Source organism: Centropristis striata, chromosome 10 (assembly GCF_030273125.1).
Source record: "Centropristis striata isolate RG_2023a ecotype Rhode Island chromosome 10, C.striata_1.0, whole genome shotgun sequence".
Classification (NCBI taxonomy): domain Eukaryota; kingdom Metazoa; phylum Chordata; class Actinopteri; order Perciformes; family Serranidae; genus Centropristis; species Centropristis striata.
Window position 1 is genome coordinate 24,628,592 of NC_081526.1, and position 16,269 is coordinate 24,644,860.

The 16,269-nt window shown below is 39.1% G+C and overlaps 1 long non-coding RNA gene across 1 annotated transcript; it reads left to right on the forward strand.

The window, feature by feature from the left end:
- The first annotated feature begins 11,836 nt into the window (after nucleotides 1-11,836).
- Nucleotides 11,837-12,739, forward strand: LOC131978547 (uncharacterized). The gene is made up of 2 exons (XR_009394992.1): nucleotides 11,837-11,987; nucleotides 12,384-12,739. It is a non-coding gene; the product is annotated as an uncharacterized LOC131978547 (long non-coding RNA).
- The last annotated feature ends 3,530 nt before the right edge of the window (nucleotides 12,740-16,269 follow it).

The window sequence follows — 16,269 nt, forward strand, 5'->3', positions numbered from 1 at the left end:
AAAAACGTTTTATTCTTTACGGTAATATATGAAATAAAATGGCAATCTTAATTGTGAAATCAACAGTGCTAATATAATATTACCCTAATATTAGTAATATTAGAAAAACTTGCACAAGTTGTATTTATTACGGTAAAGTTCTGGCAATCACAGCTGCCATTTTTTTGGCATTTACATGAAATATGCAAAATATGTTTGTGCAACATAAATATTGAGCCATATTGAATAGCAACAGTTATAAACAAATATTTAGTTTAAAATAAATATTTAATTTGATATAATACTAAATAAAATTGTGTCTTCTCAGATCGGAAGAAGTTTATAATGCTATCATTCTCACACTGTCTTATTATGTGCTCCACAGCCTTTTCTTCCTCTCAAATGATATCATTGTGGCAGGTCAAAGGACAAACTCTTCTTCTCTTCTTCTCATAGTCCGTCTGTTTATCTCTTGCTGTCCACCAGCCTGCCCCTCTCTTTTCTTTTTCCCTAATTATTTTCTTTCTCAATATTTTTTATCTTCATCTAACTGCCTCCCCTTCCTTGCTCTCTCTCTCTCTCTCTCTCTCTCTCTCTCTCTCTCTCTTCGGTTCCCAGTCTCACTTTCCTCCTTCCCTTACTGATGTTACTCCTCCATGCTCATACACTTCCTCTGTCATCACCTCCCACACTTCTCATCATTTTTCATTCCAACTCTGCCCTGTTCCTCACAACAGTGCACTGAGAAGAGTTTAACACTTTGCTAAGACTGAACTAAGAAACCAATTTTTATCACAATACCGTAAAGACTGCACAGCTCTCCTGGCTGCTTGGAGGGCTGTGGGTTCATATTTGCATAGGATTAATAAACCACATACAATGAACCCATGACATATTTTAAATACATTCCCAGTTTGAATATGCACCATGTGCTTTCAGAAACATGCACGTGAACATAAATTCTTAACCAATCGAGGCACAGCATTACACAAACATTAATTTTTAAACAGACAATAGCAGCCATAGATATACATGCAGAGAACACAAACATACACACAAACTCCTGCATGCATCTCCCCAGGCATTGTTGTGCTGCCTGTCAACTTTTGTTTCAGACTCTATTTAGTAACCTGCGGTGGGAATCTCACAGGCTCACTAGCAACAAAACAAAAGACAGAGAACGAAAGTCGGCGTTGTCATCTTCAGCCGCTGCGGTCATCCTTTGGTCAACATGTTATTTTCATTACTGGACTCTAGCCAGCTGGCCAGCCAGAGACAGCGACACACACAGACAGTGCACACGCACACACACACATACAGACATGGGGGAGCTCCCTGTCCAAAACAATAGACATAAATATAGCAGCCTCTGGGAAAAAGAATACAAATGCTGTGTCCATCCCTGCACAGAGAAGCAACGCCCAGTCCTATGTTTCCTGCTCTCCTAACCCCATGCAGAGAGGTGCATGGTGGGAGAATGGACCTCCCTCTCCTGTCTCCACTTCTCAAGAGAGAAGATTCACAAGACAGGTCCTCAATTAATGACTCATCTTTTGGTTTCTCCAACATTTACTTATCTTTGATCATAAGTCAAAGGGGAAACAGAAATTCAGGCCTTGTGTGTGTGTGTGTGTGTGTGTGTGTGTGTGTGTGTGTGTGCGTGTGCGTGTGTGTGTGTGTGTGTGTGTGTGTGTGTGTCTTTGCACTTTCTATTTACCCAAACCCCCAGCAAAAGAGAGCCTAGGGATAACTTGACTTGTTTTCCCACACATATTTTAGGGCTTCAAGGAAATTTGGTGGTACACTTTATCCAAACTGGCATGTTGTCACTGGCAATACTGTGGATTTACAACCAAATAAGGTAATGGGCTTTGATAGCCTCAGTGTGGACCATAGTCTGTATAAAAGAGGGGAATGTAGCCACTGTGATGGCACCCATTTGTTTGTGGCCTTGAGTTTGGCATTCAGGCTGTCACCTCTGTATCTTGGAGCAAGATGTTCCAATTTTGTACAAGAAGATCCGACTGAGAACTCAATGTCACAATGCACACCCACCTACTGACAACCTGACTGTGGCTGACTCCTGGCTATGTCATGCGAACAAAGTTAGCTTCCATTATTTAAATGTACACAGTTTGACTGATACCCCCAACTTTATATTTAAGTCTTTATATTGGTGCACGGCAATATGCATGAGCAGAAACATTGACAGCATGTTGCATTTAAGTATTTTTTTAGTGTATCTCTGTTTCACTATAGTCCCACACAGACATGCATACCAAAAATCCTGAGAATCTTGTGTTACTGTGCAGCTTCAAATGTATTCAAACATAGTACAGGAATATCACATAAGCATACGCAATGTTATGCTATTTCTTTCTCTAAGAATTTAAAGCTGATTAAACTTCCCAAGAAACAGATGCACAATCCACATCCTGCAAAAGCTGTTTTCAGGAAATCAAAAGAGTAAAAAGCAGTCCCTCTGATGAGGAACTGAAGTTTTGTGTGTTTAAGAGGGAACAGGGATGCAGCATGGACGGTGGGAGGAAAAGGGGAAGAGGTGAGTTGGCAGTAGGCCAGGCGGATCTGTGGGGGTGTCAATGGGCCCTGTGGGCTATAACCTTTGCTCCAACAGGTCACAGGTTCAAAGCCCAGGTGGAGCTGAAGAACACATTTGAGAAGACGTGCAGCCAGCGAGGCCCAGGGCTGCATCCAACAGAGTAACAACAAACATCACAATATTTGCTTGGAAAAAGTTTTGTTTATGGTATATGTCTCAACCGAGGCATCTCCCAAAATTCCAATCAGCTTTTTGGCTTTCTTGCCTTTCTTGTGTCTCTTGTCTCAGGCTAAGCTCAGCTGAGCTGCTCTGAGTAAAAGGTATTTGTTTCACAAATTATGTATGATTTACTTTGGAGTCCGATGATGTAAGATTCAATGTCAGATTACTCTTCGTGACACATGGCTTTAATACAGTGTTACAGCCATTATCAATGTGATATATATCAGAACTTTTAAGTGCACCTCATTTTAATGTCAACATTCCCAGGAAAATACCCAAACCAACGATGAGTTAGTCCATCCCTCAAATTCTCTGAGATTCCTTATCATGTCTGTGGCACTCAGCCACAAGTCAGATGGTCCAACTGATGACTCAAATCTTCAAAAGTGGGTCACAAAATGTAAAGTTACATTATCACCACTTTCATTCGTTTTTTAAGTGAAACGGTTCTGATAAACTCACTGTACATGACCTGCTCAGCACCAAACAGCAGACAGACAAAGAGTAGCTGGTGAACATCATGGGGCATTTTGCAGATAAGAGAGGAAAGTCACGTTTTCACATACAAATTATGTTAAGGTGGAAACATTACTTGTTAACTGCCCCTCCCTAACAATAAACAGCATTTACATGCCACTGTATTATATTGCACAGAGTATTGTTTTATCACAGTAAATATAGCCTATTGAGTGTATATTTGATACATTGTATCAGATCCATGCCACTGCATAAGAAGGTCTATTATAAGCTGACTGATCAAATTTGGTTTCATGTTTAGGCTATATATATGTACTGTTTGCCATGCTTATCATAACTTAGTTAAATAAACTTTAAACCTATAAAGTTATAAAATGGAACATCAAGCGGCAAATGATGTAATAACCTTATGAGTTTATTCATATAGTTAACAAACTGACATTAACTTTATTTTAAATGAACACATGCAGTAATGTTACACTAACAACAAAAAATATTAATGTCTCCTTGCTAGTGACATTAGCATAGCGCTGACATTAGCAAACTCATAAGGTTAGTACAAAGGTATGTGTTGCTTATGTGATGTTACCCAACTGTTCATTTTATCCAAGTAATAAAGTTAAATATGATAGAATAGAATAATAACTGTCCTTTGGTCAGTTGGCCCTCTTCAACTAGACTCTAATTAAACCTGCTGAATTGTCATATTGTTTAATGCATGTTTAAGGAGATTAGTTTTGGTATTAGAGCAAAGAAGACAAAAACAGTTTAGTATTTGGGCAAGCTTGTAACATAATGTACTTGTACAGTTGGTACATGGGGACTATTCTGAGATGCTGTTTAATACACATTTAGTGTTCTAGTGAGCTGGACAGTGTATATAGGATTCAATGAAGCTAAACCACAGTGTGCTGGTCACCTAGTGCAGGGGTCAACTCGGCAACTTTTTCCACGAAAAGAGACATTTTTGGCCAGAAAACAGAAAGAAAAATCCCTCTGGAGCTGCATCGTTGAGCCTTACAATGAAAGTAATTGTGAGAAATTGCAATTTCTCACTGCAAGTCAAGCAAATCACTCAGCGTGAAGCACAAAACGAATCTGTCTTTTGTGTTGTAGCTAGTTATGGCAAAAATGTATAGAAGAATATAAATGGCGAAGCGCCAGATGGTCATAGGCTATGATGCACATTTCAGTCGACTAAAATATTTTTTTTCCTGTCTATAGGGTACATATTTTTACAATTGGATCATGTAAGAATCACTACAATGATGTGGATTAAATTGTAGAAAAATTCCATTTTTTTTTTTGGTCAAAGCAACAGGGAGCCACTGGAGATGGCCTGAAGAGCCACATGTGGCTCTGGAGCCTCAGGTTGCCGACGGTTGCCGACCCCTGACCTAGTGCAACAATGTAGCTCACTGATGTGTTCTGAATTGGTGGGGTTTTGTGCACTCAGCAGTTGGTAGTACAGGGTTAAGAAAACATTGCATGTCCCTTTTTGCAGATGAACCTTAAGCACAATCAGTGCATCATCACCTTAAGTCAGTTTTTCCAAGTGCACACTATTTTTGATCTTGTTTACCACCACTTATTGTCTGGTCTTTGTGCATGTTTACATGAACAGGAAAGTACGTGTCATTGTGTGTTTGCATGTGCGCCTACGTGAGTGTGTGCTCCGTTGCATAGTCCGTTACTGGTGTGAGGTGTAAGAACCTGAAGAGACTTTGGCTCATTTGACTTTGTGCCTCTCTCTCCCTCTGTGTCTCTGTCAGAGGAAGATCATTGTAGTCCAAAATAGTCCCTTTGTTGCCTGAGGAGGAAGTGATATTGTGGTGGAGGGGGCTGAGAGAAGAGTGAGGTCATGAGGAGGAGAAATGACCTTGGAGACTATCTCACACTCAGGTTCCCATGCCACACACACAGTTGGACACAAACACACATGCAAGTCATTTTAAGGGATGTACTGGCCACAAACTGTTCCACTGACCATAATAAAACACTGATACACACACACACACACACACACACACCGCTAACACACAAAATCTGTTACCTTGAATAATAGTACACACATAATTTAAAATGCCAAATGAGTACAGAGTTGAAGCTATTATAATCATTCATATGATTGGCTGTGTGCTAATCATATGATGAAATAGGTGTACAGCATATCCCCCAAGCATACACAGGGGCCCTACAGTCATGAGTCTTGTGTTGTGTGTTCCTCAATTGTTACCGGTGTTATTATATTCTACATTGTGTTCCTCAGTCTTTCCACTTCAATTGTTCTCATGTAATTAGGTATTATGATTGAATTGGGTAAGATTTTGTGTGTAATGTTGAACATTAAGCAGATTTAATTGCATGGCCAGATTTCCCACTTGTACTGTTTAAGTGTTCAGCACTGGTTTTGAGCATCAGCCATGTTGTTGGAAACTGGTCCTTTTAGTAACTGAAATGACATGAATTTGGTGAAGATGTTTAACCTTTGGTGTCTCCAGGGACAGCTCTGTGAAGTCTAATGTGCTCCAGTGATGTCACCTGAGTCAGTATTGGTTGGAGCGGAGAACACTTAAACCCTTTTCCGACCAAGCCGGTTCCCGGCCGGTGCCCAATTGCAATCCGGTTATTTGGTTTTCCACCAACAAAGAACCGGCCGGCGACTTTTTCTGGCCGGGACAGTCGGTCCCACAGTGGCACCAACTCTTTACTGGTCTTGAACCGCGAATCGCTTACATCGAGGGGCTGGGGCGGAGCTATCTGACCAACAAGACAACTTGCCGCCATTAAAGAGCGACCAACTAAAACGTGTATCATTCATTCATTTGATTTGTTTAATTGCAATATAATTGATACGGGCTATTGCTGGCTAACGTTAGCGGGCGATCGCTAGACATATACAGATGTTAACAGTGACATAATGATGAGGCTCTCAAGCCTGTGGAAAAGCAAACAGGTTCTGAGCTGATTCACAAGTTGAACCAGCTGCTCATTTGAATCATTTAAATAATTAAGCCAAGCAGGTCCTTTGGTACTTTGCTTCTTAGTATCTCTGTTTGAGAAAGTTTCTCTTCCATCTATGAGTACAAGTTCATCCTGGATGGCTTACAAAGCATTAGAACTACATACTTTAACTAAGTCTCCAAAGCTGCTGGCTGTGAGTTCAACCTTTCATGTCATCCCGAAGGACTACAGATATTACAATTATAATGGTGTCATGGCTGAAGACACTTGGAAGCATCACTGGATCTTTAAGCAATGTGAAAATGTCTTCCTGCCTCCTCCTCAGGTGTGTGTGTGTGTGTGTGAGTGGTGGAAAGGAAGTGGGTGTGTCTGTATCAGGACATTGCCAGGGTATATCTGTCTCCTGTAGCGGCGACCCTGTCACCATTCCCTTATCGACACCGCCTCCCCTGCCATGTTAGCAGCTTTGGAGAACAGCCACCTGCTGTGATGTCACCATCTGTGACGCATTTACCTGCAAGCGCGCACACACATAGAGCTGACGAGATATCGCTGCATTAATTACAGAGGGAAAATATTAAGAAACCACTAAGAAGATTTGAAAGTTTCTGGTTCTTCATCTGTTAAACAATCAAAGGGAGTTTTTACTACTCTGTTGCTATCTCTGAAAATACTTTATTTCCTAATAAATTCATACTGACAAGTACACAACAGCAACAACAACAGCAACACACACACACACACGCACACACACACAGGTTGTAATTAGTGACATAGAGGTGATGATGAGGGGGAGGGATTCACACAGAGCTGCTCTGACAGCTTTATCAGTTTCACTGTGGTGAGGACAGATGGCCCAGCCATTTCCCTGAACTAAATGTAAACACACACACACACACATACACATACACACACACACACACACACACACACACACTTTGCAGAGGACACATATTCGTAAGGGTTGTCTATACATCAAGCTTCTATTATACACAACTTAACACACACTCATCAGTAGCTGCATGAAAAATAATAATGCATGGAGACATGGTGAGGAAAGTAAACCTGGAAATTGTTGGCCATCCCTGATGTGTAAAATGACATATTGTTGCTGCAATTACAACAATAAAGAATGGCCAAAACCTTATCTTGTGAAGCCAAGATATCCTGACATATGGTCCTTTGTAATGTTGGATCCTATACTTCCCATAATGCCACTCAGTACTATTTGTGTAAGTCCCTATCTATCTATCTATCTATCTATCTATCTATCTATCTATCTATTTATATATATATATATATATATATATATATACATACATACGTACATACATACATACATACATAAATTGTAAAAAAAAATAAAAATAAAAAAAAAGTCCTTGCCCAGACATACAAAAAACGTCTGAAATCAAGGCACGAAAACACTGCTTCCACACAAATCTTCCAACAACAGGACACAACACCAGTGTTCTGGTTTAAAGTTGTTCCACCCACAGCTAAAAGAATAGGGGTAACATCTGAATGCATCTAAACAAGACATTAGATAATGGAATATGTAAATGTAAGTATAGGATGGAAAACATAGAGTCTGCACACTCGATGATGCTCCCATATATTTAATTTCAATAATTGCCCAGATTATGTGTTTAACTTGTATTTGTCTCCATTTTATAGTGTTCTCTTTATTTGTGAAGCACAGTAGACTTCTCCCCTTTTACATAAACACATTCATAACTAGATTAATAAACCCTTGTTAACGTACGTATTTGGGTTGATAACCAGGGCCGAGGACTGCTTACCCAGATTATTTGTTAGGTTAAGTGAAGCCAGATGAGAAAAAATACCCTGGGTATGTTGAACTTGCTTCATAGTACAGGGCTCTGGTCTGTGTGTACTGTCAACACCCACTTGATAATCTAATATCATACGTGTCAGAAATGCAAGATCATTGATGCTTTTCCTCACTTTCAGAGGAAACAAACCCTGATGCTGCTCACTTGATCCATGACACAGTTGTTAAACTATTTTGATATGGAAATCACCTTCACTTGAATATACAAGAGATCTGAAGATAGCAGCTTTAGCTCTCCCTTGACTCAGCTTTGTGGATATCAGGAAATAAATCAACATCAAAGGACACACAGCGCCCCGGCTCAATCAATCACAGATGGTCTCTGAGCCTTTCAGCTGTTTGAGAAATGTTGAAGTAATTAACAATTAGCAGTTCAAAGGGTAGGTGATGGGCAAGAGTCGACAAACCTGAACGTGTGTATTTGTAGCATGAGTGACAGTGTGCACTGGTGCGTGTTTTCACACCCCATTTTCAAAAGCTGAATGCTCAGCTCAAAAGCCAATCCACAAGTGTATTTTTCATGGTTTACCTTTCTTAGCAACATAACGACTTTATGTCCTCATAAAAGACAATAACACATTCATCTAATACACATTAATTTACTGTCCACCTTAACAGAGTTTAAGTAATAAAAAATAACCTAATTAACTGGCTGCAGCTCTGAGTGTTTTTACGTGTTCACACTGCATGTTTTGATCACTGTAATACTAAACTATGACTGATGGTGCCATTAAGGGAATATATTAATATTATTTAGGGTTTGTGGTCAGAAAGTGGGGATGGTTGTATATGTTTAATTCTGCTGAAGAGAGAGTATGATTACATTTATTAAGGAGAGTAAGTGAATGTCTTCATTTATATTTTATTTCATGCTTCTCTTGGGAGATTTTTTGTTAAAGGGAAGGAGAATAAAATATAAATTTACATCAAAAAGATGACAGCATGGATTATGAAGGTAAAACAATCATGTCATGGTATTAGGGCTTTATTTTCCTCATCAAAGTCCACTAGCAGTTGGCAGACACCATTTTCTGTGTGGAGAAACACACAATATCTTTATAGTTATTGGTTTGTACAATGGATAAGTTCTCTAAATTTTGATTATCAAATCAAATGGATAACATTATAAAAAGCTGTACTTTTTAAGTGACAGAATGTTCAAAAAGACTTTCTCACCCCAGTCATTTTTGTACAGTCCCTAAATGAAACTGCAGCTCTGTAATTTTCTTACATCTGCAGGCTCTGTCTTTGCTCTACGGTCAGATGTTTAAACTGATGTAACCCAATATATAAATTTCCAAAATGTTTAAGGAATTGAAAAATGCAGCCACTCCCTGTAACTCTGTAAGTGAAAGTCAACTCCAGACATTAGCACCCTACAGTGACAGTTTTTCCCTTGTCCATACGTGTGTGTGGCTAAGGCTCAGGGTCACATCAGAGTCAGCTCACCATGCTGAGATTGGAGACATTTGTCCTTAAGTGGAATCTATTGAAATTGACTAATTTGATATCTCAGAAGGTCCTATTGTTCTGGTTGTAATCCTATTTCCCTCTTTAAATTATGACTGGTCATTTCCCTTTCCTCCTCCACAGAGTGAATGCTGATGACTTAATTGTTTTCTTACTGGTTTCAAACTGCCCAACACGATCTGCCCCTGGGAACCAGCCGTGTCTGCCATTAGCTTGAGGGCATGGAATCCGGTGACACAGCGTGTGTGACTGTGTGAATGTCTACAAAGTAAATGTCTCCATGTGTGTTTTTGTATGTGTGTGTGTGTGTGTATTTTTCCAAGTTGGGTACGTATATGTGTCTATGTAAGAAAGTGTGTGTGTTGTTTATGAGTGAATCGGTGTGTGCACAAGCTACTCGCGCAAGTCTCCTGACATGAGTGGCAGGCGTGCTTAAGCCCACTTTGTAGCGATGTGTGGGAAGTCGGCCGAGAGGGCTTCCTCCCTGTTTTCTCAGCGCTAGCGATTACCAGCTGCGGAAATGCTAATGGCTGTTTTGATAGCCATGGACAAGGGCTAAAGCATTTGTTTCACTAACTAATCCATGTCTGGCCTGCACAGCCCCAAGCCTGTTGATTTTAAATTTTGAGGGGATATTGCTGCCTCTGCAAAAGGAATCAGCAAAACTCCCCTGTTCCCCTCAAAGTGCCAAGTGAGTTCAATCAGGAAGCCTAACTAGCAGCTTTGGCTTAGCATTGTTGAGCTGGGAATACCTGATTTCAGTCAGTACCCTTAGGAAAGATTTTAGTGAGCTTGTCTATGTTTGCCATCACTGATAAATGAGCTACATTATGTTCAGGACTTTAAATGAAAAACATGTTGTGTGTTGTTGTTGAGCTGTTTCAGGATAACACCCACCATGCTAACATGATTTTGGTGATCAGACATAGACAACAAAATGTTGGGACTTTTTCTTTCTTTCTTTGAGAAAGAGGTTTTTATTTTGGCAAGAATAATGTTCCGGAATAGTTACTCTTTGACCAAAGGATAGTTTTAAATAGTGTGATAATTAGAATGGTTCAATGACTGTGATTGTGGTGGTTGCCAGCAAAAGCATACAGCAAACTTTAATGTATGTGTTCTGCTTGCTCAATCTCCAAAATGGGAGCTGTGGGTATGTGTTACTCTGCACAATATTCTGCTTCACTTGTGAGCTCAAGCCTCTATAAATCCATTCCCAGCCGCATTATTCTCTGTGTGTGTGTGTGCTATCCATAATAAAACCAGGCTTAGCTGCTCTGGACTCAAGGGGCAACTCTGTCTTTAGCCCCTTAAAGGCCCAAAAACTCACCATCATGTTTATGCTCAGCCTCTCCAGATGTTCACATTTAAGAAAAAGAAAAAGTTTTGCGTCTCATCATTTTCTAAAATATCTTTCTGTCTTCTCATTCAATTTATTTCTAACCCCTACATTAAAATGTTTTGCTTCTTTTAGAGGACAGACAAAAATATATTTTTTTAATTGAGTGAATTCAAAAATATTTTTTTTCTCTGGCTGTATGTCTGTGCACACAATTAAAAACTACAGTGTAACCCCCAAAGGTATGATTTCTTAAGAAATCACCAAAACATTGTTCATTGGAGAAAAAACTGAAAGGTTACGAACGTTTCTGATAGAAAAAGTAAGCAAAACAAAGCTTAAAATTGTAATATTTCTTTAAACTGACGAACATCGGTAAGAAAGATGACATAAAGGTCGACAATTCATGATTTAGCACATCAAAGCACTGTCTAATAAGTATCTTGCTTGTTAGGAACAAGAATTGTGCGTTATGTGGATAAGAGGAGCCGCTTCACTGAGTGAGCCCTCTGAGAGAAACTCCAGTAAGCTGGTTGCTACATGCTAAGAGGCTAGGGGAGCGTGTCTATGTTCCCCGGGTCCTATGTTCCCCTCTTTGTATGAGACTGGGGAACATAGGACCCTTTTCCCTCGCTTTTCCCAAAAAGGGTCCTATGTTCCCTGGTCTGTTACTTTTTTCACCACTACTGCCAAATGCCATGGCAAATAGGCCTATGTAGGCCTACGGGCTGTTTGATAATGTGCATATGCAAATAACCTAACCCTAACACTAACATCCTATGCTCCCCGGTATGTATTGCTACAGTGGAACATAGGCCCCTTTTTGGGAAAAACGGGGAACATAGATCCGTTATTTCTAAAAAACATAGAGATGACCCCTAGGCGGGCTAGCCTAGCCTGTTATTAGCTGTTGATGTAGCTTGTTGTGTGAAGATGCCTTTTATAGAGATACTTTTATTAAACTAATCGAAGCTTCAGGATTGTTCCCTAATGTAGAACTCATCTTTGTACTGTTGTATCATTCTGAACATTGTTAAGACAGCTAGCTAAGTTAGTGCTACCGCTACGCTAGCTCATGTATTAGCTGTGATATGTAATGTGAGTGCTAACGGTGTAGCTGGGTAAGCTAATATGTCGCTACAGCCATTGAATGAGAAATAGAGAAGGGATATGATGCATGTTTGTGTTAATATGATGTCAGGTTGTAAATGTTTTATGATAACTGAGGTGTATATAGGGTGTTGCACTGTAGTAACTTTGTATAAATATTCAAGTTGGTTAAAAAGAGTAATTTAATAGGCCTACTGTTCATTTATGGATGAAAATAGTTAAATAGATAAATATGCTGCAGCTAAAAAGATAAATTGTGATTAAAAGGGCTGTTTGAAAATATAAATAGGTGCAATTATGTATGCAGATAAGCAAAAGTGAAAGTAAAATGATGTGATTGAGAGTAATGGTTATTTTTCCTGCATCTATGTGTAGATTACTTTTTTTAAATTGTTTTTATTATCCAGATTAGGACTTGATCCGGATCTGAACCAGTGGAGGTTCGCTGGAGAGCCAGGAAAGAAGAACAACTTGGACAGAACGGTGTGTGGTGTTGCCAGCCGTGGTATCATTTCTGTGGACCCCAGACATCATCTCATTTCATTCTCTCTAACACCGATAACATAACACAAACATCTACCGGGGTAGTAGTCGTCAATTGACAGAACGGACTGAACTCTTAACTTCTTATAAAAAGAAGGGAGACTATTATTTGAACTTTTCTATTTTATTTTTTCAATGAAAGAGCTCTAATTGTTGTCATTTTTATTTTTCAATATACTGCTTAATATTTACTGTGTGAGGCAATAAATTGTCAACTTTCAACTTCATGCTCCCTCAATTGAATAATTCAGAGGTCCAACTCACCAAACCTAGTAAGAGTGTAAGTATCTCTAGTGTGTTTTCCTAGTCAGACTCGGGGCGCTACATAATTGATCAGAGAAATTAAACTTTTTTTAGGATTTATGACATTATAGCCAAGGTATACGGCACAGCCATAATTGTGCTGATTACAAAGCGGTGCACAACTTGTAATTGGCACTTACGTTACCATCCAAACTGTAATTAGGGCTAGGTTTTTCTGAAACCTCCAATCCAAATTAGAGCTTTCAGGGAAAGTTATTGTATTATTGAACATAAAATTATAAGCTTTGTCTTGAAGTTTCACAGAATAATAATATATACTCCTGTATTAATTAAATACTTAAGTAAGTTCTGAATAAGTTCTGAATTTGTATATATTTTAAAATTATTATTTATATTATTAGGAACTTTAGTACACAATACACACAACTGCCAATTTATTTTATCCAACACTTGAGTTATGTCCTGTATGTACTGCTGTATTCTGGGAAATGGAGCTGAAGTTTGGAGAAGATTGTGATTGAAAGGTTGCCAGTTGGAGTGCAGTTTGTTAATAGCTTTGAACTGTGTGGGAATGTTCTAAACCTTTATCATCACAAAAACAACATGTCAAAGTTCACTTACTATAATGACAAGATCATTTCAAATATCAAAATCTTTTTTTCATAAGTAATTCTGCAGATTAAACAGAATAATGGATATCAAGCATTTTCCATGGAGTGCATTCAAATTAAAGCACATTCCTAACTGACTTGCTATTTTTTTAAACATAATAATGTAGGCTGATTATAACAAATGCTTGTTTACAGCTGAAGTGAATTGCACTCTGAAACTGTAGCACTAAATTTTCAAATCTCTGAAACTGAACAAACCCAAATTAAATAAGACACCAAGACCTTTAAAGTAACACCCAAAAAAATCCCTGCTATGATTTTGTTTTAAAACTTTCGATATTTTGGAGATTTCTGTATTTTTGGTAAACGGATGACGAGCACTTCTGTTCTGTAAACTGCTAAAAACACTGATAATAAATGTATGCAATTCCAAGACAGTTGGGGACCCCAATATGCAGGACTTTTCAAATACAATAGGCAAAAATAACCCTTGTGGGTACCTTAAGAGCATTCATATAACTTGCGGTCAAAGGGTTGCTTTGAAAATCGGCATGTCCCTTTTTTCTTAAAAAAGCCAAACAACAACTTTAGAATTTTATGATATCTTACCAAGATATCATGACATGGTTTGTGCTAAGGGATAGCTTAGATCTAGTTTCATATGACATCAATATCTCCTCTGTAGCTTTAAAATGGGGCCAAGGGGTTAACCCTCAAATGATTAATTAAAAAATCATACAACAGCCTTGAGTTATCTGATGGCATGAACAATCTATTGCCTTGCTCCTTTATTGTGCCTTGTTCACATGGCATTCCTCTGTTCTTATGTCAGCTAATGCAAAGCCAGATCAAGCTTTGGCTTTTAGTCTTTGTGAATCGGTTACATTAACTGCCTGTGGAACACCGTAAGGGAGTGATTTTGTCATTACATGAAGGCCGTTAGATGACTTTCTAATGGGCTGTAGCTGGGAGCCATGGTGTGTGTAGTCCCAGGCTCTGGGAGGGTATCGGTAATGATATGTCAGTCTGCATGCTGAAAGGTCACAGCGTTAACACTATTCAGTGATGAGTGACAAAATGGAGTTAATGTGGCGTTCAGAGTACACGACTCAAGCAAAGTAAACATACGTACGTGTGTGTGTATGTGCGTGCGTGCTCGTGCGTGTGTGTGTCTTTGTGTGGGTGTGTGAGAGGCAAAAACAAAGAGGTGGAGGAGAGAATATGGGGCAGGGATAGGGAGGGAATGAAAACCAGAGAGTGATTAAAAGAAAACACAGGAAGATAACATTCATGGTCGTAGAGTTCTATACATTTTTTTAAGACAGGTTGGTTTGCATTCCTTAAATTAATAGTTGTTTTTAAAATGTGCATTTACTTTTCTTAACAAAAGTTGACTGCTGTTTATACATCATTGTCCTCCTCCCAAAAAACGACCCCACAGGTCGTTTGTACAAGCAACGTAGAACAACCTATATCTACATTTAATGTTAGGTTGTGCCATCGAGTGGCTGTAAGAAAGAGCGTTTGTGTCTAACCTGCATACAGAACTTAAATTGCATACGTAAACTACAAAGAGATATAAAACAGCAGCAAAGAGGCTAAAAGGTTAAAAAAAAAAAAAAACATACGTAACTTTTTGTTGTTGGTTTGTCTCTTTAGTTGTTACTCATGTCTGTAGTTTGTCACTTTGTATTTGTCTAGGTCTTTTTGTCTGTGATTGTTGTGCCCCCAATTTGTTATAATTGTTTGCACTTCTTTGTGGTTTCTGTCTTTTTGCGTTTTGCATCTCTTTGTAGTTGTTGTGGTCTCTTTATAGTTTTTTTGTGTCACTTTATAGCATTATGTTTCTTAGTGGTCTTTTTAAGTATTTTCATGGTTATCTGTTTTACCCTTATTTTGTGGGTGACAGTCAGTCAGGGGAGCCTCAGATACTTTGGGCCCCTGGGCCTGTGCCCTGTAGGCCCATTCAGTAATGCATCCATGTGCTTATTTTAACAATGATCTTTTCCTACAACTAACCAAGAAGCACCTAAACCGAACTGAACTGGTGATTCACAACATTTCAAATGCAAAGTCAATCCCGTTTCAACCCTCAAGGAACACCAATTGAACGCCTCTTGTCCATCAAACTACTTGATCAGAACTATCTGTTGAATAAAATGATTTAAACCTGGTTTAGTTGGGGAACCAGTCTTTTCTTTTCGTTTTCAAACCAGGTTGAAACCAGGATTATTGCATGTTGAAAAACAAATCACTGTGAAAACTGACTCTAACCAAAATTATGAAGTGAGGTCTGTGGATTATCCAGAGCAGTTGGACATACTGTCATTTAAGTGTTGATGTTTGTTGTTGTCGTTGTTTTTTCTCTTGTTTTCTTCAAATCCCATTTCATCAATAATCACATTAAGTACACTTTTGGGACACTTATGTACTTCAGTGAGCAGCTGACCAAATCTGTCATTACATCAAGATAATGGTCCTCCTCACACCCCCATTACCTCACCCTCAACTCATCTCATTGTAGAATTTTATGTTTACAATTGTTTTTCATTACCATTTAAAAGCAACAAGAAAGGGGGAGATTGCTAGCAGTTTTCCCAACTTTATGCCTCTGCTGCATTGTGTGTGTGTGTGTGTGTGTGTGTGTGTGTGTGTGTGTGTGTGTGTGTGTAGTAGGCCTTAACAGTTGGAACCCCCTCCTCCATTCCCTCCCCCTCACTTGAGCCTAACCGCCTGCCCTATTCAGGTGCAAATAGAGGCTGTGGCATGCAGCAAATTTACAGCCTGGCTTTATGGCGTATAGTGGTTTTGGCCTCTTTCTCCTCTCTGGCTGCAGCACTTTGGGTGGCTCAGGGAAACATCTGGAGGGGACAAT